Source organism: Anabrus simplex, chromosome 5 (assembly GCF_040414725.1).
Source record: "Anabrus simplex isolate iqAnaSimp1 chromosome 5, ASM4041472v1, whole genome shotgun sequence".
Classification (NCBI taxonomy): domain Eukaryota; kingdom Metazoa; phylum Arthropoda; class Insecta; order Orthoptera; family Tettigoniidae; genus Anabrus; species Anabrus simplex.
In genome coordinates, this window is record NC_090269.1 from 318,547,890 (window position 1) to 318,574,299 (window position 26,410).

Here is a 26,410-nt window from a genome sequence, read left to right on the forward strand (position 1 = left end):
GTTTTTTTGAAAATATATATTTTTAAGTAAACATCAAAATTTTAGGTTCTAAAAGGAGACATTTTGTTCCATAATTCAGGAATTGTACCTTTGACTTTAAAAATCTCGTGTTAAAATACGTAGAATGATTAGTTACATACCACCTACAAGTTTGGTTAATGTGCGTTCAGTGGTATCCGAATAAATGTTCCTTAGATACACGAAAAACTACTTTTCAGGAAACGAGCCTCAAAGTTCCTTATGCATTCTACATTCATACAGAGGATCATCTAAGTTCTCTTCCATCTCATCTTGTAATCTTCTATTTACACTTCCTTTCTTCTGTCTTCCAAGCTTCACCAGATACCGTTCTGCTGCATCTGCTTTCCTTTTTCTTTATCTATAATTGACATTCGTTTCAGTGTTGTGCTCTAGAGGTACCGGCATATGAAGTCTTTGTAGAACTTCGCTCTTCGAGATATTGCCCCCATTGTATATTGCCACGACATCATAAACACCAAAGTGGAGTGTTTTTATACTCACAATTTCTCTCTTGGGTACCCGAGTCCAGATCAAATGATTTAAGCATTCGTTAGGGTTTTGGGTTTTACCGAGAAGGCATTTCCGGAGGAGTTTTTCATAGGATAAGTCTCTGAAGACTGGCCTTATAGGCTCCGCGACTGCATATGGGAGACTGTGCTTGTGGTCGTGGTTGCAGTTTCCTTCATTTTTATGGTATTTGCACCACGTGTCCTCCCCTTTTGGTAACAAACCATGCTGTGGTTGTTCATTCTGCATCTTTTTTGTAGTCAATTGGGAACACACATTTGCACACTCACTTGTATCGTTCGGAATAACAACAGTGATTTTCCTCTTTCCCACATTCTTGCGCACCTTGAAAATCCTATTACTATGTCTACGCATCTTGTTCAATGTATAAAACCAAACGAAAAAAAGCAGCTGAATACTGTTGTAAAAGAAGCCGCCAAAACAAACAATAAACACATGCGGTTATGTTCTCAATCATTCTGCCGCCCAGGTTGGCCAACAATTGAAAGTTGCACTTTCCTACAGCAGGGATATCCTCTCGCAGAAAATGATCACGTTCTGAAACATAAACACCTTCAACAGAGTCTTTGTCACCGCTTACAAATGGAAAGTAATGTTATGTCACATCAGTTCGAGGACATGTCACGCCCGACATCTGGAGCACTCCAGGTAATATAAAAATTAACACCCTTTCAAACGTCGCAGAGGTCTGAAACAAAAAGTATTCGAAAGAAGAAAGTCACAGGTATATAAAACTGCAAAAAAATAAATAAAAAATTTTTTTTCGATAACACCCCTTCCGGGTGCCCTTAACACTGAAGCAGGCTTTCAGGTTGATGGGACGCGTCGAACTTGAAGTGACTATCGACACTTCTCCACCGAGTTCGGTTGACGTATTCGGAGCAGGCGAGGTAACATTCCCACAGTAGGATTCAAATTCCCTGGAATCATATAAGAATACCAATACTGGAAGATCGTACCTTAAGGTGTCCTTGGAAAAACGGTGTACACTGTCTCATTTGAATCCAAGAGTACAACCTTCCCACACCTCTTATTATGAATTTTAAAATCCAAAATGGCATTACTGCGGGCACTTTGCTTGGTTAGGAGGAGGATGATGTGTATGTTACATTATATGTTTGTGAATAGCGACTGATTACATATGCAGTATTGATTTACGATTTTCGATACCTCACGACATAAGTATGATGTGCATGTATATGTTCAGTCATCAGCCCTAAGGCTGGTTGGATCCTCAAGAGCTTCGCCATCAGCTGTCATAGATGGCCTAGGCATCACTGAAGAGGCGTACTAGGGAAATGAGGAGTGAGGTAGTTTCCCGTTGCTTTCCTCACCAAACCAGAAGTTGCTATTACATATCATTCTGCCAAGCCCACTGAAATGCGTGCACCAACCGACCCTATGAGCAACATTTTCACACCATTCATAGCAGGGACTGGCTGCAGAAGGAATGGCATTACTAGCATCGCTCATACCTCAGTCACTTTCATATTGTCAAAGCCAAGGGTAAGACAGAGACAGATCAATGAAAGTAACAAAATTGCTCTAGCCTATACCAGAAGACTTAGTGCACCATAAACACTAGGTCCCGCCAGCAATGGCAGATAAGTATGATATGGATCGCATTAAATAAATTACGATAAATTCGTGAAACATTATTGGCCTAAATACAGTACAAAAGGTTACAGTTCGTACAGATGTGTGTGTATAGAGATTCATTCAAAAACTCACTGATCTGGTTACCTAATGTGTTAAAATAGCAAGCCTCTTATGCGCCATTAACATTTTTCACTTATATTTGCTTGCTGGGGCATCACAGCTCGAGGATCTAGTGCAGAGGTACTATACGCGCACTTTATCTTGAGCCCGGATCTCCATAGTAACGAATGGGAACTAGGGCTCAAGATAAAGTGCGCGTACTGTACTCACTCTGGATATTCCGTCCCGTAGATGCCCAGCGCTGTAAGTGGGCGGGCGGGCAGGCGGTGAGCGCATGCTATTCAACCACAGTGAAGTTGTGGCTACGTCACAGCCCGTGAAGGTCGGGCGAAGTTCTCCCAACCACTCTCGAACACTGTGGCGATACCTGAGTTTGAAATGGAGGTAGAAAATAATAAAAGAAAGAGGGCAGAAATACACGTAATTTTCAATTTATATTGTAAGAAATAAGTTATTTACGTCCGTAGCAGTTTATGTATTTTGGCCGGATACAATAAAGAGTTAGACCTACAACCTCAAATATTTTTATAATGTACGTAATGAATTACAATTTTTACTGTTACATTTTAAAAGATGTTCTATTTTTCACAATTTTTTTACGTCGCACCGAAACAGATAGGTCTTATGGCGGCGATGGGAGAGGAAAGGGCTAGGAGTGGGAAGGAAGCGGCCGTGGCCTTAATTAAGGTACAGCCCCAGCATTTGCTTGATGTGAAAGTGGGAAAGCACGGAGAACAATCATCGGAGGGTGCCGACAGTGGGATTCGAACCCACTATCTTCCGGATGCAAGCTCACAGCCGCGCGGCCCTAACCGCACGGCCAACTCTCCCGGTAAGGGGTGCTTTAGAAACATCCCTGATATAATACGGAGTTAAGGTGGATTAGCTGTGGCCTGTGGTTGTTTGGGCTTAAATTATCTGATAAACAATTCAATCATATTTACTGGGAATAATATCAGCTAAAGGCTTAATGCATGTATCTGGTAGACACATTTACATTGTTGTTGTTCTTTAAATCTTGGTTAGTAAATACCTATGTCCTCACCCATGTCCCTCTCGCCATTGAGAGGAGCTATTATCATCGGACGCCTGTTAAATTTTAAATAATATTTTCAGATATTCAGTGAGCAGGAAAACTACAACACTGTGCAAAATTAAGCAGTAAACTTGTTGAATTATATAATGTTTTTTGCTTAATAAGTAACAGAAATTTTACATTTTTTAAAATAGAAATACTGTCAGCCCGTCCAAGGAATTGTAAATCGTAGCTTGTACGCTTAAACCCTGTAACTTTTTAGATTGTAACACAAAGTTTATAACGTGTCAGGTTTCTTTGAATGAATAAATATAAGAAAATAAAATTGACGGTTTATGTCGACCGCAGTATAAATCAATCCGAGATATCTTGACAAGTTCAGGGTTTTTTTTGCGATTATAGTGCTTTATTTTGAATGCTGTACCCCCAATCAGCATTTCGCTGAGTAGTAGGTGAGAGCTTCGTAATCACAATTGAGCGTCAATGTTCTCTCCCTTCCCTGGGAAGTGTGTCCGCTCTCTCGCTTCACTGTGACGTATGCTTGCTACGTAAGCTGCCTGCATTTACGTCACGCCGGCCCGGCCACACTGGACTGGCCTCAACGGGCGCCCAGCTAAGCACCTCTGATCTAATGTGTAGTCACATTATTCATCACAGGTGTACACGTATTGAATATTTACAAGGGTACGACAAGACTTTCCTGCTTCTAGTTTTTATGAAATTTAGCAACAATGAGTGCAATGAGGTAAAAGTAACATCCAAGAAGTTGTTTACTTCAGAGCTCTTTCCAACTCGAATTATTGAAAGAAAAACTTTGAATTCTTCCGAATAATTAGATCAACGGAAAGCACCGTTTGTAAGATGTAAAACCGAAATTGTGTTTAACACTCGATTATCGGGAGTTTTGGTTTGACCCGAGTATAGAAAATGCGATAATTTGGAATGTAATGATGATATATATTGTAATCTTTATTACTGATGGACATTCATCATATAAATGATGCAGTAACAGCGATTAACAGGAATAACAGAGAATTATTGCAAGAAAATACGAGTATTATTAACTTCAATAGAATAAAGGAAATATCAATTTCAGTAAGTATAATTATATAAATAAATGATCGTCTACTTCTTCTTCCACTACTTTTTCCACACCCTGATGAGGTCACGGGTGCGACGTGGACGTGTCCATGTTTTACGGCTGGATGCCCTTCCTGACGCCAATCCTTTTTTGGAGAGATGTATTCACTATGGCGTGTTTCTGTGGTGGCTGGTAGAGTGGTGTGTTTTGTACACTGTATATGCAGAGCAGAACATCGAAACACACTTAAACACCTAGTTCGCGAGTCAGATGAATCAACCAGACGTGGGTAAAGTAACCAACCCGGGTGGGAAATGAGTCCGGGGATCTATAAACCGAAGGCCTTGTTACTAAAATTCAGCTATAGAGTAGAACGAAATGAGCATGCTCAAGCGGAAAAAAATTAATGTAAACTACATAATGTCGGTTGATTATGGCCTTGAATAAATATGCCACACTTTCTTCGTGAATTTTTGACAGGCCATTTTCTTGCAGACCATACATACTGTACATAATTTGGTGGAAGGACAAAGTATATCAGAATTATTTCCAAGAATTTTCTGGACTTAAGGAAGCAGTTCATCTTTACGTAAATATCTAAGACATATTGAGTAATCCCACCCAAGCTGAAGGTACTTCGGTTGCTACTAGAATATTTCACTGCCAGATTACGTTCACTTTTGCATCACTCTAAAATATGCAGTTCTTACATGAATACACAACTCGTTGTTAGTTTGTATTATTTGTTGCGTCCGGCTCCATGGCTAAATGGTTAGCGTGCTGGCCTTTGGTCACAGGGGTACAGAGGTCGATTTCCCGCAGGGTTGTGAATTTTAACCATCATTGGTTAATTTCTCTGGCACGGGGACTGGGTGTATGTGTCGTCTTCATCATCATTTCATCCTCATCACGACGCGCAGGTCGCCTACGGGAGTGAAATCGAAAGACCTGTACCTAGCGAGCCGAACAGGTCTTCGGACACTCCCGGCATTAAAAGCCATACGCCATTTCATTTCACTATTTGTTGCACCATTATTTATGTCCAACGCCGCTTTTCAGTAAAATAATAACAAGTAACACGGATAAGAAGTGTCCAGAGTACAAAAAAAGAAAATATCCTGGGTCAGAATGACCAGCATGGGATTTGAGGTTAATTGCCCGATAATTCGTGTGAAGTACCTCATGAGTAAAACTCGTAGTTCATGGGTATAATGTTTTATTGAATGGCATTCTAGTGTAGACAACTTTCTCAGCTCAGTTCCTATGGGAAGAAATATATCTTATTTGAATGCAATAATAATAATAATAATAATAATAATAATAATAATAATAATAATAATAATAATAATAATAATAATAATAATAATAATAATAATTGTACCGCCTAGTACACCTCTACACCGCACATTTGAATTTTCCGCCTTAAAATACTCCTCTATAGGAGAAACTCTGAACTTTAACAACTGTATCAACTCATAAGTTTTCTCAGAAGATGTCACTATCGTAAATTTTGTGATTACGAAGTTGTCAGTACTGTGTGGAGTTCAACTTGTTTTGTTTTCTATTGATGTAGAAGTATGGACATTCTCTGATAGATGTCTCTACAAAAAACTATGACCATGCACCCTGGTGCGAAGTGGAAGAACTTTATTTGAAGACATTTTGTATTCATAAGTTTGTTCTTCACTAAATTTCGTTCTTTCATTTGTGGGTTGGCAATATTAATCTTTTCTTTCCGCCAGTTTTGAATTGAGCCAATCCAGAATTTCTGTAATTAAATTTTGACCAATCGTGTCTTTCTTCTTCGATTTGGATGTGTAACTGTAAGCTACCCAATAAACGCCTGTGGGTGTGTCTTAATTATTCATGAAATGCCTCGAATCTTCCCCGAGAGTATAAAAACTGCTGATTTTCCTGCCTCTCAGCCACTCGAACAACATCTAGCCTGGTGTATGGAAGTGTAGCAGGAGGCGGGAAACGCCTCTTTCATCCGGCAGGACCTCTTCAACAAGGTAATGGCCACGTAACCATCTTTATTTCTTGCTAGCTCAGCAGTTTAACCCGCGGGGAAGGTCCGAAACCTTTATTATGTAACCTATCTTCAAACATGTAAATTGCCGTCACTTTTGTAAAACTTCATATATCTTTAACTGTAAATCAGGGATAGAGAGTGCTTTACCCTCTCGAGCTCCCCTTCATTTTGCCTTGAGGTGACTAGGTTTTGGTAACCTTTTCTTGCTTAATGTATTCAATTTTCTTATTGGAGTCAAGTACTCGCCTCCATTCTACTTGGTGTTGCGGGCCATTATCTTAACCTATTATTTTTCTACTGAGGCCTATTAGGTTGGGTACAAGGTACCCCTGTTTCTTTGTAAGTGTGCCTTGAGGGCAGTTAATAGTAAAGTCCATTGTGGCCTTTGGTAGGCTTGAAATAATGAGAGCGGGTCAGCTTTTTCTTGTATTTGGATATGTGCCTATAGGAGGCCTGGCAGTGCTAGGTGGGAGCAAGTGCTCCACGTAATGAGGGGATTTCTGCACTTTGGTAATATGTAGTTGTGAGCTGAGTGCTCAAAAATTGTAAAAATTAGGGCTTGTGGCCCAGATTGTTAAAATATCTCTAAATCTTGGCTTTCCTGGTATTGTACGTGAGTTGACTTGTTGTTACTTGTTAAAATCTGAACTTTTATGTGAAAATTGTTTTGCTATTTTTGAAAATATAACCTTTAATGCAATTTTAATCAATATCTCAGCTTTGTAGTTAGACCCATTCCAGCCCGCACCTTCTTTCACATCTGCTGTTCCACGGGTAACCCGGTAATAATAATAATAATAATAATAATAATAATAATAATAATAATAATAATAATAATAATAATGTGTAGTTGGTTTAGTTTTTTTTATTATAATCGTGATATGGCTACTGCCATCAGCAGCGGAAGTTGCCTTCTCGTCAAAATTCTTAGAATCTTTGTTTCAAAATTTATCTCAGCTTTTCCAGCCTTCCAGTTCTAATCTTTTACCTTGTAATCTCTTCTTTGTTCTTGAAGTACAAACGTGATTCACTTCCTTTTTTTTTGCTCTTTATCTTCGTTCAAAGTCTAATACCCAAGACGTGGTTTAACTTCTTTCTACGCCTTTAGCATATCCGTGGATAAAAAAGGAAAATTTCTGGCTGTCGTCTTGGAGCTTAAGAAAATAAATTATTCAAGATGTGTAAGTAAGAGTGAACGTCCAGATCTTTCGTTGAGTGGTTCAGAGGGTACTGGTTTCGATTCACGGTCGGCCCTGGGATTTTAACCGCATCTGGCTAATTCCCCTCGCTTTCACTTTTTGTGTTTTCTGAATACACAGTTTTATATTATTTTCAGGTAACAGGCTAACAATACCTATAGAAACTGAATACACCTTTCCAACAGGGTTGATGTCAGGATAGTATCCGGCAGTAAAGCTGAGTTTAAGCCACATGTAGTGCTGATCCTAAGTGAACGGGCGAGGAAAAAATAGTAAACTGTACGATGTATCTTACCATGATTTACCTTCCCAGTTAAGGGCTTAAGTTCCACTTGATTGGCCTGGTTTCGATTCCCAAAGACGAAGCTAATATTTATTTGGAGAGGTGGAACGGGTAGCACCCAGGCTAAAGTTACGCCGCTGGTAAGACAAGAGTGTTACAATCCGACTGTCTGTCATCCTAGGAGCTCTTGTCCACAATTAGTTTACTCGAAGTTCATGTCAGGATTGCACCTTTCATACAGACTCGCAATGCTTCTTACCTAATACTATAGCAACTTCTTCTTCTTCTTCTTCTTCTTATTATTATTCTTCTACTTCGACTTTGGGTGCCGTGTCCATTAATGAAGGTTGGCTACAATCCTAGTGAAGCTGGTTCGATTATCTTAGAATCCAGTCCTAACCATTCTCGACGTTTCCTCAGGCCTTAATTGTCCTCGATCTCGACGCCCATCATTTCTTCGTACATGATCAACTTCAGGAGATGAGATTTTTAATTTCCGATAAAATATGCTAAGGAAGCTGCCTTGATTACGCTGTATAGATCTCAATCCTCCTTCATATGCTTAAAACCTCTGTACCATAGACATGTTCGGTCAATGATATCCGCAGCATTCTTCGAATGAATCACATTTCGGAGGCTTACACTCTCTTTGTGGTGTTCATTACGTAATTATGTCCTCACCAGTACAGATGCATACATGTTGCTAGACGTTCCAGTCAGTAAGTGCACAGAGCTGTTGAGCAAGATGTCCCAAGTCATTTCTATGAAACAAGTGTGTCAACTACAACAGTAACAACAATGATAGTATTCAGAACCAGCGTTTAGCTGCAGTATGGCAGTGGACTCATCAGTTAGATTACAACACCTGTCCATGAGGCTGGCCAGCACACTGTTGACAAAACTCAGAAAGCCTTTTTAGAAGTTCACTATAGTGACAGTAAAATTTAACGTGGGGGTGGAGCTATGTATTAGAGTTCTGCATGACCGAGTATGAACACAATAGTTGACGCCTGGCTATATAAGCAAACGACCAAACGTTTACCGACGACAAAAAACTCTTTTTGTTCTTCGTGGTAGTTTCGTGTATTGTTGAATATGAAGAGAAGAGTGTTGGGACAGACACAAACACCCAGTCCCCGAGCCAGAAGAATCAATCAGAAGCGATTAAAATCTCCGATCTGATCGGGAATTGAATCCGGGGCCCTCTGAACCGAAGGGCAGCACGCTGACCATTCAGCCAAGCAATCGGACTAGCGTCGACAACAACAGCAAATTAAATTTTACTCTTTGGTGAAATAACAATAAAAAACACAGGTGCACTGATAACTTCACAAACGAAAGCACAAGTTTCGGGGTCTTTACAAGTTCTGGCTTCGAGCCTCAGTTACACAACCCTTGAGCTACTAGCCCAACATTACTAAGGTACACTCATTTATTCAAAGGGCAGAAAACCACTTCATTCAAGGAGCACTTGCTCCCACCTTTTAACCTCAAGCCTCCCAGAGGCACTTTTCAAACACAAGAAAGAGCTGACCCGCTCTCAATTTTTCAAACCTGTTAAAGGCAATACCTACAAAAAACTTGCAATCGAGGCACAACTTACAAGAATTAAACAGGGGTATCTCGTACCCAGCCTACAGGACCTTAAAAGAAAAATAATAGGTTAATTAAATGGCCCAAAGTACCAAGATGAATGGAGGCGTTGCTTGCACTCCTACATTAAACTAGGCCGATGATACAGGGGCTATTCCCAAACTAGGGAGGTGACTCGTATAAGAAAATTTTAATATATTAAGAGTAGAAAATCGGTTATGAAAATGTAGTCACCTCAACTCAAAATGAAGGGGAGCTCGAGAGGGTAAAGCACTCTTTATCCTCGATTTACAGTTAAATAATAAGAAACTTTTACATAAGCCGGCACTAAGTTACATTTTTTCAAAGGTAGGTTACATTGAAAACGTTTCGGACCTTCCCCGAGGGCTAAACTGCTGAGCTAGCAAGAAATAAAGATGTTAAAAGGCCATTACCTTGTAGAAGAGCTGCTGGCAGATGAAAGAGGCGCTTCCCGCCTCCTGCTGTACTTCCATACACTAAGCTAGATGTTGTACGAGTGGCCGAAAGCCAGGAAAATCAGCAGTTTTTATACTCTCGGGGAAGATTCGAGACCTTTCATGAATAATTAAGACACACCCACATGCGTTTATTGGCTAACTAAAATTTACACATCAAAAATTGGGGAAGAAAGATACAATTGGCTGAAAATTAATGACAGAAATTATTGATTGGCTAACTTCAAAACTGGCGGAAAGAAAAGAGTTATATTGCCAACCCACAAATGAAAGAACGAAATTAAGTTATAGGAAAACTTATGAGTATAAAATATCTTCAAGAAAAGTTCCATAACTTCGCACCAGGGTGCATGATCATAGTTTTTTGGTAGAGACATCTGTGATAGAATGTCCACACTTCTTGATAATAGTAAACAAAAACAATTCGAAATTAACACAGTGACATCTTCTGATAAACGGTTGAATTAATTCAGTTTCAAAGTTCAGAGTTTCAGCTGTAGAGGAGTACTTTAAGGCGGAAAATTCAAATGTGCGGCGTATAGGTGTACCAAACGATACAATTATTATTATTATTATTATTATTATTATTATTATTATTATTATTATTATTATTATTATTATTATTATTATTATTATTATTATTTTTAATTCGTTATTCTATATTCTCAACTGGGAGAACATTTGAACATATTTAGCAGAATATTTCTTCTTTTCTTCCCAATATCTCTTAATTTGTTTACTGAGTTTCCTTTTTGTACAATTCTATCCCTCCTGTATATTTTCCTTAATGTTTCTCTGAAAATTTATGTCAGCTTACTACGCTTCTAAAATTTCTTCTGTCTTGGAAGGTTTCTTCGATAATACTGAATTCTCGTAGACCTTCGTTTAATTCTACTAACATATTTTTATAGTTTTCAGGGATAGTGCTAGGTTTCAAAGTTGTTATCCAATCTGTATAGTTATCCGTAGAATTTCAGTTGTCTTCTTCTAACATTGTAACTGTGATTTAACAGATTTTCTGTGGTTTATCATTCAACCAAATTTCATTTCCGCATTTTGATCCTAGGTTATTTCTGAGAAATTCCTATCTTGTTCTTCAATGCATTTCTTTATTTCCGACCTGCCACGTGTTTCGGATACGTAAAGTGCCTCTGGTTCGACGTCTATGTTGTAGTGTCGTAAATTTGCACTTTAAGGGAGATATTTTCTTTATGTGCTTTAAGTGATTATGTAAACTCTTTGCAGTTTTTCAGTTCTTCTTCCGTGCCTGCTTTATCACTGTTGATTGAGTAATTTCGCCTAGATACTTGAATTGATCTATTTGCAATGTTTTCTACTATGCATGGCGATTACTGGCTAATCTTGATTTCGCTTCTCCCAAATACTTCGTTTTTCCAAATGAAATTTTGAGTTCGGTTTCTGCGACTGTTTCAAGAAATGGTCTCTTGTAGTTCTCCTTCTTATTATTATGATTATTATCGTCTTATTCATCAACATCATTACTGACTGTGTAGAGTAGTTGGTTAAGGCGCTCGTATTTTATGCTCCAGATTGGAGGATTGACTACCGCTCATTCGGTTGATATCTGAGGAGTGATTGTAATGATATCACCAACCAGAATTGAATTAACATTTTTTTTAAATTTACTACTACAGTTAAATGAACATAAATTTTCAACAAGACAAGAAGTATACAAATAACACAGTCAAGTATATAATATAGGCAGAGAAGGGACTCAGTGCCAGGTTAGATCTAATACCGACTGTCTTGTCTTCCTAGAATATAACATGATAGTGGACTGAGTGAAATCCAGGAACATATGCCTCTAAATTTCTAAGTTTTACTTCTCGACTTCTTGATGGTGAATGCAACAGATAACCCTCCGGGGGAGCCGATCATGCCTCTTCGTCTCCGCTAGGCCGTCTCCAAGCAACACTTATTCTTGCAGTTGTGGTGATGGTGGTGTAGTTTATTTAAAATCAGTCAAACCAAACCCCATGGCCCCAGAGCCCTGACGAGCCTTGGTCTACCAAGCGACCGCTGCTAAGCCGATGGAGCGCAAATTACGAGGTGACCTGTGGTCATCACAAGGAATCATCTTGACCGTTATTGTTGGCTTTATAGACCGGGGCCGCTACCCCACCGTCAGATAGCTCCTTAATTGTAATCAAGTAGCTTGAGTGGACCTCGAAACGGCCCTCAGGTCCAAGTAAAAATCCATGTCCTGACTAGGAATCGAACCCGGAGCCTTCCGATAAGAGGCACGCTCGCTACCCCTAGACCACGTCGTGCTAAAAAGAACATCTACGAATTTTCTGAATTGTTTATTATTTGTAGCATAACCTGAAAAACTAACTGGCGTAATACTTCTATAGCAGTGAAAGGAGCATTTAATGAGATAGCCGAGTTTGAGAATGTAGTCAATTTATAAGACAATAGATTGAAAATGGAAAATCATGTCCTTGTGATTTGGATCTAGCGAATAGTAAGTATTTACGCCTTTATATCGAATGGCTAAAGATCAAAACATTTTAAAATCATAGAAAAACTTGTTAGCTACTTTATGACGACGAAAGAAGTGTGCTTACAATATAATTATAACGAACATATCTTCATACGAGCTTGCAAAAAATTTGTCATCTTATTCTGTTGCGATACTATCTTGGGAATATTTGACACAGTATTTTCCATGCGCAGAGCGTTTTCCATAGCACCGTATTAATAATTTAACAAGTCGGAACAAAGTTTAAGAATTGCTCCCCGGTGGAAAGTTGGAATATTTCCTTTTCAACGCTTCTGCTGGTCGCCGAGAGAATCTCATCTTCCACGAAAGCTATCCTTTGAAGAGTGTTTATTGTACGTCTGCTGCTAGTACTTTCTGAATTATTCAGTCACAATGAAGAGAATGAAATAAGTTTTGATTGGCAGATTCATTTTTTAACTCCCACTATTCCTTTCCTATGATTCTCCAGCATTTCGTCGATACGAATTTTACGAAAAAAGTTTTCTCATGAGGAAGAGGTACGTGTGGAAAGTGAATGTTAATACGGTAAACCTACTCAATTTCATGATAAAATGTAGTCGGTATACTTGTACCAAGATATATTTTACTAGCACTATTCTTACAAATTGGACAGTAACGATAAAGTAAATATACATACATACATATCTTTATTGACCACCCTAGTGTACACCATCGGCTTACAGGCAATAAAGACAGACAGAGCGAAACAAAGGAAAACAAGCAATAATAACAACTACATCTCTCTTAAAACTACTTAACTACATTAACTACCTCTACATCTACTCAGTATCATCCCACACGTACGCGGATAGCCAGCACACATGCAGGACGATACCGCACTACTAACTACCCTAAGCCCAACCCCTGACTACCACATAAAAAAATATAAAAAATAATTAGACTGGTCGCTGCAACAGCCCTGGTATGGAACACACGCCCATCAATCCGTCTACAGCAGCCACCAGCCTTGCCACGTGAGAACTGGTATCGTATCTCACCGCCCCTCGCTGACAAACACTGTGTTCCTTTCCTTATCATGTGTTACAAGCCACTCTGGCTGAAACCAGACCCAACAGGTGGCCTGCAACACACTTCCGCTATGTACGTCACACATACTCTTGTCCATTGTCAGCACACTACCTTCCCTATCCTTTTCCTTTCCGTACAGACATGCTCAAGTCTAACTTCTTTGGAGTGGGGTCAAGTCCCCACCCCTCCCTCTTCCCTTGATACGTCACCCTCACCTCTCACGCACTACTCCCGCTCTCTACATCTCACCTTATAAAACTTAAGACTTAAACATCAGCTAACAATCATTTAACATCCCTACAGACAAACTTTTTTCATTCGAAGTCCATTAGTTCACTCAGTCTTCTCCATCTACCGCACCACACTTCACATATCAAACCGTCTCACCTTATTAAGCTTCAGACTTAAACATCAACTAACAATCATTTTACATCCCTCATCATCGTACTTAAAACAATTTGACTTTTTTTAACATTTCACTTACACACAAACAAACAGTTTCCATTCCAAATCCATTAGTTCATTCCGTCTTCTCAGTCTACAACACCTCAATTACATCAAACTGTTAGACTTATCCCATTTCTTCCATCCTATTATACTTAATACATAAACATCAAGAATCCCTCAATTTTACACCCCTCATCAAGGCATCTACACCATTTAACTTTTTTTTTCATATGACCTACTTTCATAATTTCCATACTGCCAACATTTTCTCCTTAACTACGTTCCCACTTAATCTATCTCAATTCTATCACATATACATTCTTTATACTCCCTCCTCACACAAATACACTTAAACAATTTTTCACTCCTCATTTACACACCAACAGACAGTACTCCATTCCAAGTCCATTAGTTCACTCAGTCAACTCGCTTTTTTGTTTTATTTATTATTATTTTTTACTTTCACCTAAGCTTTACACTACCCTCAAACCTACTCAACCTCCCCTTTTCTCAACGCTTACCTAATTTTCTCAGGCTTTCCCTTTGCCCCAGGCGGATCACCTTTCCACAGGGCAAGGTGCTCACCCCCTTTCCCCTAACACTACAGCCCCCTCTTCTGATATCATGATTACCATGATACCCTTCCCGCATTCGCTCAGGGCGGATATCCATTCCTCTGAGCAGAATGCCTTCCCCCTTTCTCCCTCGGCACGAACCACATTATCTGCACAACCCCTGTTACTCCCTCAATTTCTTTATAAATATAGCTCTGGCCACATTTAAGAATTTCGCTATATTCGTTCCTTTCTCCCACTCTCTACATAACCAAGATGTTACCTTATAGCTTTCCCCTACCATATGCAGCTCCTTCTTACTTAGTAGTTTGATCTTTATCTCCGCCAAAGGTCGGCATTGATTAAAGATATGCAGGTCCTCCCACTTCTCTCCACATAACACACATCTATCCCTATTCTCACTACCTACCTATCCCCTATTCCTCGGAACACCCAATACCAATACAAACCTCTCTTATCCCTTCTACCCTCAAACTCCGTTTTCGGGTTTATTACTTCCATCAATTTATTTAATACTGATAAAGAGACTCTCTCTCTACATTCCCCTATTAAGCTCTGTCTTTCAATATCTAGTAGTCTTCCCTTTATCCTTTCCCATACCCATTTATTCCTACCATCCCCCCAGACCTCTCCATATTCCCCCAATCCAATCTTTTGTAACAATTTTTTTGCACTTATTCACCCAGTAACCTTCATTCGTCATACCTTTCTGAAAACTAAACGTTTCTTGTACTAACGCTCCACCCTCCCCTTACTCCAATCTAATCCAGTACTTGAACACCCTCTTAGCTATTTCAACCTCTATCGATTCTTTACAGACTAATCTGGCCCCGGCATTGGCTGAACAATTCGGTAGGTCCATCATGATCTTGCTAAATTTCGCCACCACCTGGTTTAGTTCACTCCTGTCCTCCTCCATTCCCCATACTTCAACCCCAAATAGCATTTTGCCCATTACCAGTGATTTAAACACCGTTTTCTGAATTTTGTATTTAACGTCTGGAAATTTCTTTCCTAATACTCCTACTACCGCAAGCGCTCCTCTTCCTTTATGTTTTGCCTCCTTACACTGATTTTTCCAAGAATCATTCTTACTAATTATTACACCTAGGTACTCAATTTTTCCCTATGGTTTAATTTCTTCCTGCTCCAGCCTCCAGACTTCCTTATTCTTTCTCCCGCCCCTTTTCCTACACACCATTATTTGAGTCTTTCTTACATTTACTCTGAGAGACCATTTCCTAGTATATTCAACTACCTTGTCCAACCCTTTTTGCAACCCACTTGCCGTCAAAGCCAAAATTAATACGTCATCCGCGAATAGCAACCCCGGAACCTCCATTTTCCCTACCCAAGGGCATTGCCATGCGTCTCCACCATGACCCTCTAAAATATTATTTATAAATAATATAAATAATATCGGGGATAGCTTACATCCCTGTCTCACCCCGCTTTTCGATTCAAAACACTTACTCAACCTTCCATCCTGCAATTTAATCATCACAAACACTTCCTCATAAATAGTTTCAATTGCCACCCTCATTTTTTTCGACATTCCAACCTCCCCTAATCTCAAAAATAGCGCCTCCCTATTGACCGTATCAAAGGCTTTTTCTAAGTCAATCGCTGCTATAAATAATTTACGCCCTGCTATCCTCACATACTTTGTAATCAAAGTGTCCAGAATCCAAACATTATCAACTGTATTACGTCCTTTCCTAAATCCATTTTGGAACTCAGATATCCTACCGTACTGTTCCGCCCAAATTGTTATCCTATTCGCCAAAACCCCTGTGTACACCTTTGACAGCGGGTCTAGGAGTGTAATTCCTCTATAGTTGTTTGGATCACTACTAGCTCCTTTATTTTTATAAATAGGGCATAATACCCCCTTCCTCCATTCTCTAGGAAATTTCCCCGTTTCCAGCAACCTATTAAAGAATTTCACAATCCCTCTCAACATCGGTTCATTTGTCCCTACCTCTTTCCATACACTATTGGAAATACCATTCACACCTCCTGCAGCCTTGGGTCTAGCATTTCTTAATACTGTTATTACCTCCAGCCTTGTTATCTCCCCATCCAATATTGTAATGCCTACTTCCAGTTCCCTTCCAATTTGTGACTTGTCTATTTCTCTACCCAATTTCCTGTCCCCTTCTAAAAGCCTTTTAAAATGCCTAACCCACTCGTTTTCTCCTATTTTATCCCCCTTCCCCTCCGGTTTCGTTCTTCTGATCTTGTTTATTGACTCCCAAATCCTCTCAAATTTCTTCTCTCTACAATATATATTTATTTTTTCAGCTTCCGCCTCCTTCCATCCTCTTTTCTTCTCATTCAATACCTCCTTATATTCCCTTCTCAATTTCCAATATTCCTTCCTTTTTTTCTTGCACACCCTCCTTCCTAAACTCCACTAGGGATCTCATTACAACCTCGCGTTTTCTCCTACAGTCTTCATCAAACCATCCATTCATTGTATTCTTTTTTCCCTCTACCCTTCTCCTCACTTTCTTCCCCACCCTCCATACAGGGAGTTCAATTAATTTGAGCACGTTATCCATATCATTCCCTTCTACCGCCCTTTCAATTCCTACCCTTAATATATCTCCCTCCTCCTTAAAATGCCGTCTTAATTTCTCTTTAGTATTATCATCCCATACATACTTCCATCCTCCATTCCTATACCTCTCCTTACTTTCTTCCATCTTTCCCTTCTCATCAGCAACCAAAGTTCTCAATTTTATTTTGATAGGCATATGTTCTGTCAACCCACATTCTAACACCTCAAAACTTATTATTCTCCTTAACGCTATCTCTGAGCTTATTCCTATATCCACCACACTCCCTCCATTTGTTGTAATATACGTCAAATCTCCCACACTATCCCCCTTCATCCACCCATTTAAAATAAATAAATATTCTATAGCACATAACTCTAATAACCTTTCTCCATAACTATTTACAACATTATCCTTACTCTTCCTTTGCAGTACCCAGTCTACTTTTACTTCTTTCCTGTATACCGGTACTCTATTGTTCACTCTCGCATTCCAATCCCCCAATAAAATCAACCCATCTTCTGCATACATTCCTTTAATTGTGTTTATTTCTTCAATCAGTTCGTCAAAAAAATGTTTATTTCCATAAACTGAATCGCTCGGATGGTTATAAAGCAGTGCCAGACAAATTGCTTCCGCTGCCCCCTTCCCCATTTTTACTCTCAACCACACTACCCCTTCTACCCTAGTCTGTAACGTCTCCACCCATTCAGCTATCTCATTTCTTATTAAAACTACTATGCCCCCTTGGTTTCGGCCCCTCTTCCCTATTTTTTCCTTATCACGTTAACTACTCTATAACCGTCCCATGTAATTTCAACCCCCTTCCCTAACCACGTCTCTACTAGAGCAATAATCTCAAAATCTTTCACTAAATCCACAATTTCCTTATTCCCTAACCTCCCCATCAACCTGTCAATATTCAGCATCCCTATCACCATATCTAGTTATTTATTTCCTCCCCCTCCCTCCCTATACTTCTGCATTTCACCACTTCCCCCCTTACTTCTCGTGATTTTTCCTTTTGGCTCCACCCCATCCCTCTCTTTCTTCTCCCCCCATCCTTCCCCTTTTCCGTGCCAGAGCCTTTTTTCCCACCCCATAGATATTTTAAACTTAACGATGTCGCCTTATTTAACGCCTGCTTTCTCTCCAGGTTTATTTCTGCATTACTCCTATTCGGGGAGGTTGAGTCACTACCCTGACTCCTTTCCCTTCCCGTCACCTCTTCGCTACCTGTATCCACTTCACTTCGGTCTAGTGTCCTACTTGTTGATTCACTCCTTCCTGGGCTGTTCTGACTCACCAAGGACTCTGCTGTCTTCGCTACCTGCCCGCTGACAGCGCAGTCCCATCTTCTCGCTTCCTTCTCCGTACTGATGTCGCCCTGCTCTCGATTTCTGCAGCTCATTTCCTCCTCACATTTTTCCATCCTCAGCAGTTTCTCCTGTGTCCACGATCGCGACCAATTTCTGTCTGAAGTTACCAGACACCTCCCCACTATCTTGACTCGCAATCCCTGCGCTCTAGCACGCCACATATGCCGCTTATAGACATCCAACCGCATCCTGTCTTCTTTCTCTATCTCAGCCTTCAAATAAATGTTCAATCCTTTCAAATTTCCAGCATTCCTCAGAATTATATCAGCCATCAGGGTTGATATTAATCTTAACTTCACCGGCCTATGTCCCTTGTTCCTTCCCACTCTATAAATATCATCTATATCAACTTCAGAAAAGTTTATCTTCATTTTGTTCGAAACTATTTCCACCACTTTCAATACTAATTCCACTTTTGATTCTGTTCCTTCCTCAGGTACACCATACACAAACACATTTTTTCTTGCTGATTCGTTCCTCGCTAACCTCACTTCTCTCTTCATTCATGTTAATTCCTCTTCCAGTACCACCACCTTCTTTTTCAAGCTCCCTACCTCATCTTCTATCTCCGCTAACTTGTCATTTACACCTCCAATTTCTTCTTTTATAAAACTTTTTAAGTCCTTCATCTCCTTCATTTGGGTTGCCTGGTGTTCCTGCATCATTTCCTTAATTTCTTCTCCTTTGCTTGCTTCCTTCACCACTCTCTTGAACTCTTCAAGCTCCTCCCAGCCGAACGGTCCCTGGTTGGGACCCGGGTTCTTTTCTATACCTCCTACCACCAGCAGCGTCGCAATAACCGTCGCACACAACATAATCTCCAACAGTCCTTTATAACCACTAATTTCTCTTCCTCTCTCAACTCCACCTTCCTTCCAACACTGCCTTGCACCATGCCATCTTCCAATTCTTAGCCTGTATTGCTGTAGCGTTATTCCCATATTGCGCACCTCAGCTCATTCACACGTCCGCACTTCCCGATGTCTCGCTCGTGACTGATAAAGTAAATAGCTTGAATGTAATAAATTTGCTGTAAGTACTTTATTTCATTACAGTAAACCTTATTACGAAAGACTGTATAACTAATGTTTAACCGTCAATTTTCATAATCATATCATTTTTATTTACTGGCGCTATCACTGTGTTATTTCACTGTGTTATTTGCTTTCGCACAAATTACACATGAAAACGGTAGATCGGTTTTTGGAATCCACGGATTGACTATTTGGTGGTAGAATTTTAGGTAAAAGAACAATTAGCCAATTTATTTGTGCCGCTGAAGGAAAACATTTTCCACCAGAACTACATTTCTTTTCCGCTCTCGAGTATGCAAGCTGTCCTATTCAGTTCGCTGCTAGACCTAAGCAACCTTCTTGAATGTCTCAAATGAAATTCTCCAGTTTTATCTCAGTACCAGACATTTGAGCAAAATTTCTTCACATTTTAAAAATATCTGGTAGTACTATATCGCTATTGATTCTGTTAACATAACCCTTCAGAGTACTCCATTGGTTAGAAAAATATTTAGATTTAGGCAACATTTTCCCTGAAACATTCTGTCACCTAAAGACTTTCGGCGCATGTTTCTATTTTATTTTACTCGTAGAGACTTATAGATCCTCCCCTCCCCCCATTGTCTTGCGAAAATTTCGTTCCACACGCAGCCATTTTATCTACACAGTAGCATATATAAATAACACAAGAAAAATGTTCATTTACATAAGCGATTCATGGAAAAATCCCATTGGTTCGTTAAACATCCACCTGTATGCATTAAAATATCCAGTAGTTATGGCATGATGATATTCATCAATTGATTGAAGTAATAATTATCTTTGTTTATGAATACTGTAATAATACAAATACTGTAATAATAGTTTCTTCTCACAACATATTCTCCGTGCAATTGCCTAGTCTATGCTACACAGAATGAAATCTATGAATTTATTTTGCAATCATAGTCCTCTGATATAGCTGCACCCATGGGAAACTTTAAATAACAGATAAGGAAATGGGCGGCCGATGGCCTTCGATGTTAGGGATTGCAAGACCACACTCCAATCCTTCCATTTGGGAGTTATGTGAACAAATGTGGCGGGAAGAAGGGTGACGAACGCGTTTGGCTGGTCGTACAAACCAATTCCGGTCCACATAGCTCGTGAGGCTGGACAGGTATCGGCGGAGGATTGTCATAAAGATGTTCAGAACCGTGGCAGAGAGCCCATGTATTTATGTCGGCCGAACACAGGCACTTTGAGGTGTAGCCAGGCATGAAACGACGACCATGGGGCAGTAGCCGCGACTCTAGATTACCATCGATTGATAGCAGGGTGGGGTCAGGAAGATATACTAACGCGGCGGGAGGACCATGATTCAGTTTCCGGATTGTGAGCATTGCTCGGTGCTCCCAGTGTCGACGGATGTATTTCAGAGGGAGTGTGCTGTAGGGCGAAATGCCTGTTCTTCTTAAGCCTTTTAACTCACGACTAAAGTGTTTCAAAATTATTTGTATTTCATTCGGAAAATAAAAACCTTAGCACCGCTTAATCTCTCCACTGCCGGACTGTGGGCCGGTAGCGGGCTGCAAGGTATTTCCTGGAATCCGTTATTATACTTTCTAAGCATTTTTCATGAATAAATATATTATAGCAGAAATATTCTTATTGAGAATGTGTCGTAAAGAGCAGACCCAGGTCATGTCTAAACTGCAAAATCTAACTAAATAACGTCTGTGTAGCAAATGTCATTGGCATCGCTGCTTCTCGTTTTTAGAATGATTGGGGAATTTTCAGAATGAGACATCCTTCAAGGTCCGGGGAAAATTATTACCGTTCTTATTGACTGGTCAAAAAAAGTTGCCTACAAGTCTATAGCACCAATGTAGTTTAATAATATAATAAAGATAAACAACATCGCAACCCAGTCAGGAGAAAACTAAAAGACCTCCGGACTGAGTGGCTCAGACGGCTGAGGCGCTGTCCCTCTGACTTTAACCTGGCAGGTTCGATCCTGGCTCAGTCCGGTGGTATTTGAAGGTGTTCAAATACGTCAGCCTCGTGTCGGTAGATTTACTGGCAGGTTAAAGAACTCCTGCAGGATTAAATTCCGTCACCTCGGCGTCTCCGAAACCCATCAGGGTTTTCAAAAAAGGCCAATGGTGAAGACGGGAAAGGCGTGGGCAGAGGAAACAAAAGAGCAACACCAGCAACGAATGAAGGAAGCCCAGAGTAAACAGGTGAAATAACGTGTTCCGTAGTAGGCTGATTTGAACAAATAATAATAATAATAATAATAATAATAATACGCCTTCATTGTAGACCACCGGGCGAGTTGGTCGTGCGGTTAGGGGCGCGCAGCTATGAGTTTGCATCCGGGAGATAGAGGGTTCGAACCCAACTGTCGGCAGCCCTGAAGATGGTTTTCCATGGTTTCCCATTTTCACACTACGCAAATGCTGGGGCCGTTCCTTAATGAAGGCCACAGCCAGTTCCTTCCTACTCCTAGGCCTGTCCTATCCCATCGTCGCCATAAGATCTATCTGTGTCGGTGTGACGTAAAACTTGTAAAATAAATGCCTTTCAGTGTTTAGTCTGCAAGCCTCTGTGAATGTATTAAAGGTCACCACAATCATATATTTGTAACTAGTTCTGTGTCCTAACAATAATAATAATAATAATAATAATAATAATAATAATAATAATAATAATAATAAAAATACCGGGCGAGTTGGCCGTGCGGTTAGGAGCGCGCAGCTGTGAGCTCGTATCCGGGAGATAGTGGGTTCGAACCTTACTGTCGGCAGCCCTGAAGATGGTTTTCCGTGGTTTCCATTTTTAATACCAAGCAAATGGTGGGACTGTACCTTAACTAAGTCCACGGCTGCTTCCTTCCCACTCGTAGCCCTTTCATATCCCATCGTCGCCATAAGACTATCTATGTCGGTGCGACGTATAAGAAATTTTAACACATGAACAAAATGAAATTTGGGAGCTCAAAGAATTGGAAATGCATTTCCGAGTATAATTGTTGGGATCGTTTCTTTGTTTTATGGAAAAGGAATTCACCGGGCTGTGGTCTCTCTAAAGCTGAGATCCACTGTAGAGTAGAGGTAGTAATGGCATGCTTTACCGGGAGGAATTAACCAATGAAAGTTAAAACCACCAACCCGGCCGGGAATCGAACCCGGGAGCCTCTGGACCATAGGCCAGCACGATAACCATTTAGCCACATGGACCTAAGGTTCACTCAGCCTACACCAAACAAGACTACCTTTTTTGCCAGTGGCTTTACGTCGCACCGACACAGATATGTCTTATGGCGACGATGGGAGACGAAAGGCCTAGGAATTGGAAGGAAGCGGCCATGGCCTTAATTAAGGTACAGCCCCAGCATTTGAATGGTGTGAAAATGGGAAACAAGGTAAAACCATCTTCAGGGCTGCCGACAGTGGGAGTACTATATTAATTCATTATGACAAAGTTGGTCAGGCACAGATCTAATCACTCTACTCCACCAAGTGCAGAGGTTACGGATAATGGAAGCGTTTGCCTTCCACTCCTCCAGGGCCAGTACATCGCTCTTCTTTTTTTCCGTTTTTAATGACACTCTTAGGTAAATTTAATACCTATAGTAAACTTTATCTTGTAGGCTGGTAACTGTATAAGTGCTTTATTGTAATACAAGATGTCGGAAAGTTTAATTCACATTTATTTCATGGTCCTCCGGGCCGGATAAATTTGCCTTAAACCCCTACAATCCAGCGTCCTATGTAAGGTAATTAATGTAACTATTGGATTACAGTCATTTAAGCATAAAATTTCATGATTCTGATCGAAATCAAACGAATATTAGATGCTTGACCAAATTTAACCTAGCACTTAACCACTAACCTTCCGGAAGACTACAAAACGCGCCAATTCCATACGAAGCCAAGCATCAACTTCCTCCTGAACATCACTTCACCAAACTTGTCTGCCTGAGTAAACATGTTGTAATATTACTCAACTACTCATTTCATTGCTGCGACACAGATGTTGAATACCCAGGATTCGCCAAATCGTTAAGAATTGCATTCATCCATGCTACACATGCTGTAGACTGAGAATATCAGCAGCTCAACAGAAAATGGCAAACCTCCCAAGACGTATGGTTAAACCTACTAGAGCCTTTATGAACGTCGGAGTAGACTACACTGGCCCATCCCTAATACGGATAGACAAGCAACGAAGTAAGACAACAGAAAAAGGTTATGCTGGAATATTCACATGTCTTTCGATCAGAGCTGTGCACATCGACATCATCTCTGATCTTACAACAAGTGCTTTCATGGCAGTACTACGTCGTTTCACCTCACGTTGAGCTTGTCCTGCCAATATCTACGGCGACAATGGCACCAATTTCGCTGGTGCATCGAGGGAATTGAAAGAACTTTAGAAGTTCCTACAAGATGGGAAGCAGGAGAAAGGAACTGTGAAGATCGCAGAAGGAATAGGCATTACCTGGCAGTTCATCCCTGCATCTTCACCTCATTTTGGAGGTGCCTGGGAATCCATGGTAAAAGCATCAAAGGATCATATCATCTTCGAAGAACAATGGGAATAACAATACTCACCTTTGAAGAATTACCCTATCTTCACAAATCGAAGCTTGCCCGAACAGTCACCCTCCACCCAGACTTATCGATGATCCAACAGATTCATCCTATCTTACTCCATCACACTTCCTTATCGGTGAGCAATCACACCACTTGCCGACCGCGATCTCAAACCTTGCCCCATCAGTAGTTTCTCTAAATGGAGACATATGCAAAGAATGACTCAAAATATGGTTAAAAAACTACCTTAGCACACTTCAGCAACGTTACAAATGGACATAAGAGCATCCTAACCTACCGTCCTGGTGACCTCGTGTTCATCAACGATGACAATCTGCCTCCTGATCTTTGGAGAAATGGTCTCTCTAAAGTCATTAATCTGTAAAGTAATCCACCTTATATGAGCTAGTTTTGAAAAGTATTGTTCTTTTTATCTGCGCTACTCTAGTCTGTCTTTACCCTTGTAAATAATACTCGGAGCACTGTTTTGTTACCCTCCCCCTTCTACCTTTCTCTCTCACACTCACATTCTTATTGTTGGAAATGGTTCATCTCGGAGATGATGGTCTCGCGAGGGTAGCTACTGTTAAAACCTGTTCTGATGCCATCATGCGTCCCATCAACTAGTTGTGTATATTACTATACTGCTAATAATAAGAGTTGGCGTCTGACATTTCTTAGAGGGAGGTCCGTTTACTGCCCGCCTAGGCGGGATAAAGGGAGTGGCTGTGTGGTTGGCATGGAAACGAGGGTGGGGCGACTGCGGTTGCCATGGAGATAAAACTTCAGGGCAGCTCGTCTTGCTGGGAGTTGCCAAAAGTAGTATAATTGGACAGTTCGGCGGCCACCTCCACCTCAGGCTCCCAGTGGCCACCTCCACCTCCACCTCAGCCAGAGGCCTCCCAGATGCCTCCTCCACCTCAGCCAGAGGCCTCTTCCAGTGCTGCCAACTTAACCTAACTAGCGCGAAATTTGAATTTGTAAACAAAGCCACGTGCTTTTTGACAGACAACAACGCACCGCTAACCTCAGTACTGCCATCTTGACGGGCCTAAACCTCAGTAGTGCCAACTTAACCTCACAAGCGCGAGGTAAACAAAGCCACGTGCTTTTTGACAGCCACGTGCTTTTTGACAGATTTGTAAACAAAGCCACGTGCTTTTTGACAGACAACAACGCATCGCTAACCTCATTACTGCCATCTTGACGGGCCTAAACCTTAGTAGTACCAACTTAACCTAACTAGCGCGAGGTAAACAAAGCCACGTGCTTTTTGACAGCCACGTGCTGTTTTGACAGCTGTCATCCGCCATTTTTGAGCACTGTGCTGCCCTCTATATCGCAGTAGCTGCAAAATTCGTCACCTGTCATCGGCAGTGCTGCCATCTTGATGGGTCTAAACCTTAGTGCTACCAACTTAACCTCACTAGCGCGAGATAAACAAAGCCACGTGTTTTTTGACAGCTGTCATCCATCATCTTTAATCTATAGAGCACAGTGCTGCCCTCTTTAGCTACTTACCTTTGAAATGTGGTGGCGGATAATTTGAAAAATGCTTTTTTGACAGCAGCCATCTTGCATCGCAAACCTCAGTGCTGCCCTCTTTAGCTAGATACCTGTGGTGGCAGACAATTCCACGTGACAGCAGCCATCTTTAATCAAGAGAGCACCGTGCTGCCCTCTATGTGGTGGTGGTAAATTCCACGTGGTCTTGTTTGGAAACAAACTCACGCGCTTTTTTGACAGCCGTCATCCGCCATCTTTAATCACAGTGCTGCACTCTATGTGGTGGTGGCAAATTCCACGTGCTCTTGTTGGGAAACAAAGCCACGTGCTTTTTTTGACAGCTGTCATCCGCCATCTTTGAGCACTGTGCTGCGGGCAATTTCGTCAGCTGTCATCCGCCATCTTTGAGAACAGTGCTGCACTCTATGTGGTGGCGGTAAATTCCACGTGCTTTACAAACCTATGCGCTTTTCTGACAGCTGTCATCCGCCATCTTTGAGAACAGTGCTGCCCTCTATGTAGCGGTGGCAAATTCCAAGTGCTTTACAAACCTATGCGCTTTTCTGACAGCCGTCATCCGCCATCTTTGAGAACAGTGCTGCCCTCTATGTGGTGACGGCAAATTCCACGTAGAAACAAAGCCATGTGCTTTTTTGACAGCTGTCATCCGCTATCTTTAATCACCGTGCTGCCCGGTGGCGGCAAATTCCACGTGCTCTTGTTTGGAAACAAAGCCATGTACAGCTGTCATCCGCCATCTTTAATCACCGTGCTGTCCCCTCTTTAGCTACTTACCTTTGACAGCTATTATCCGCCATCTTTAATCAC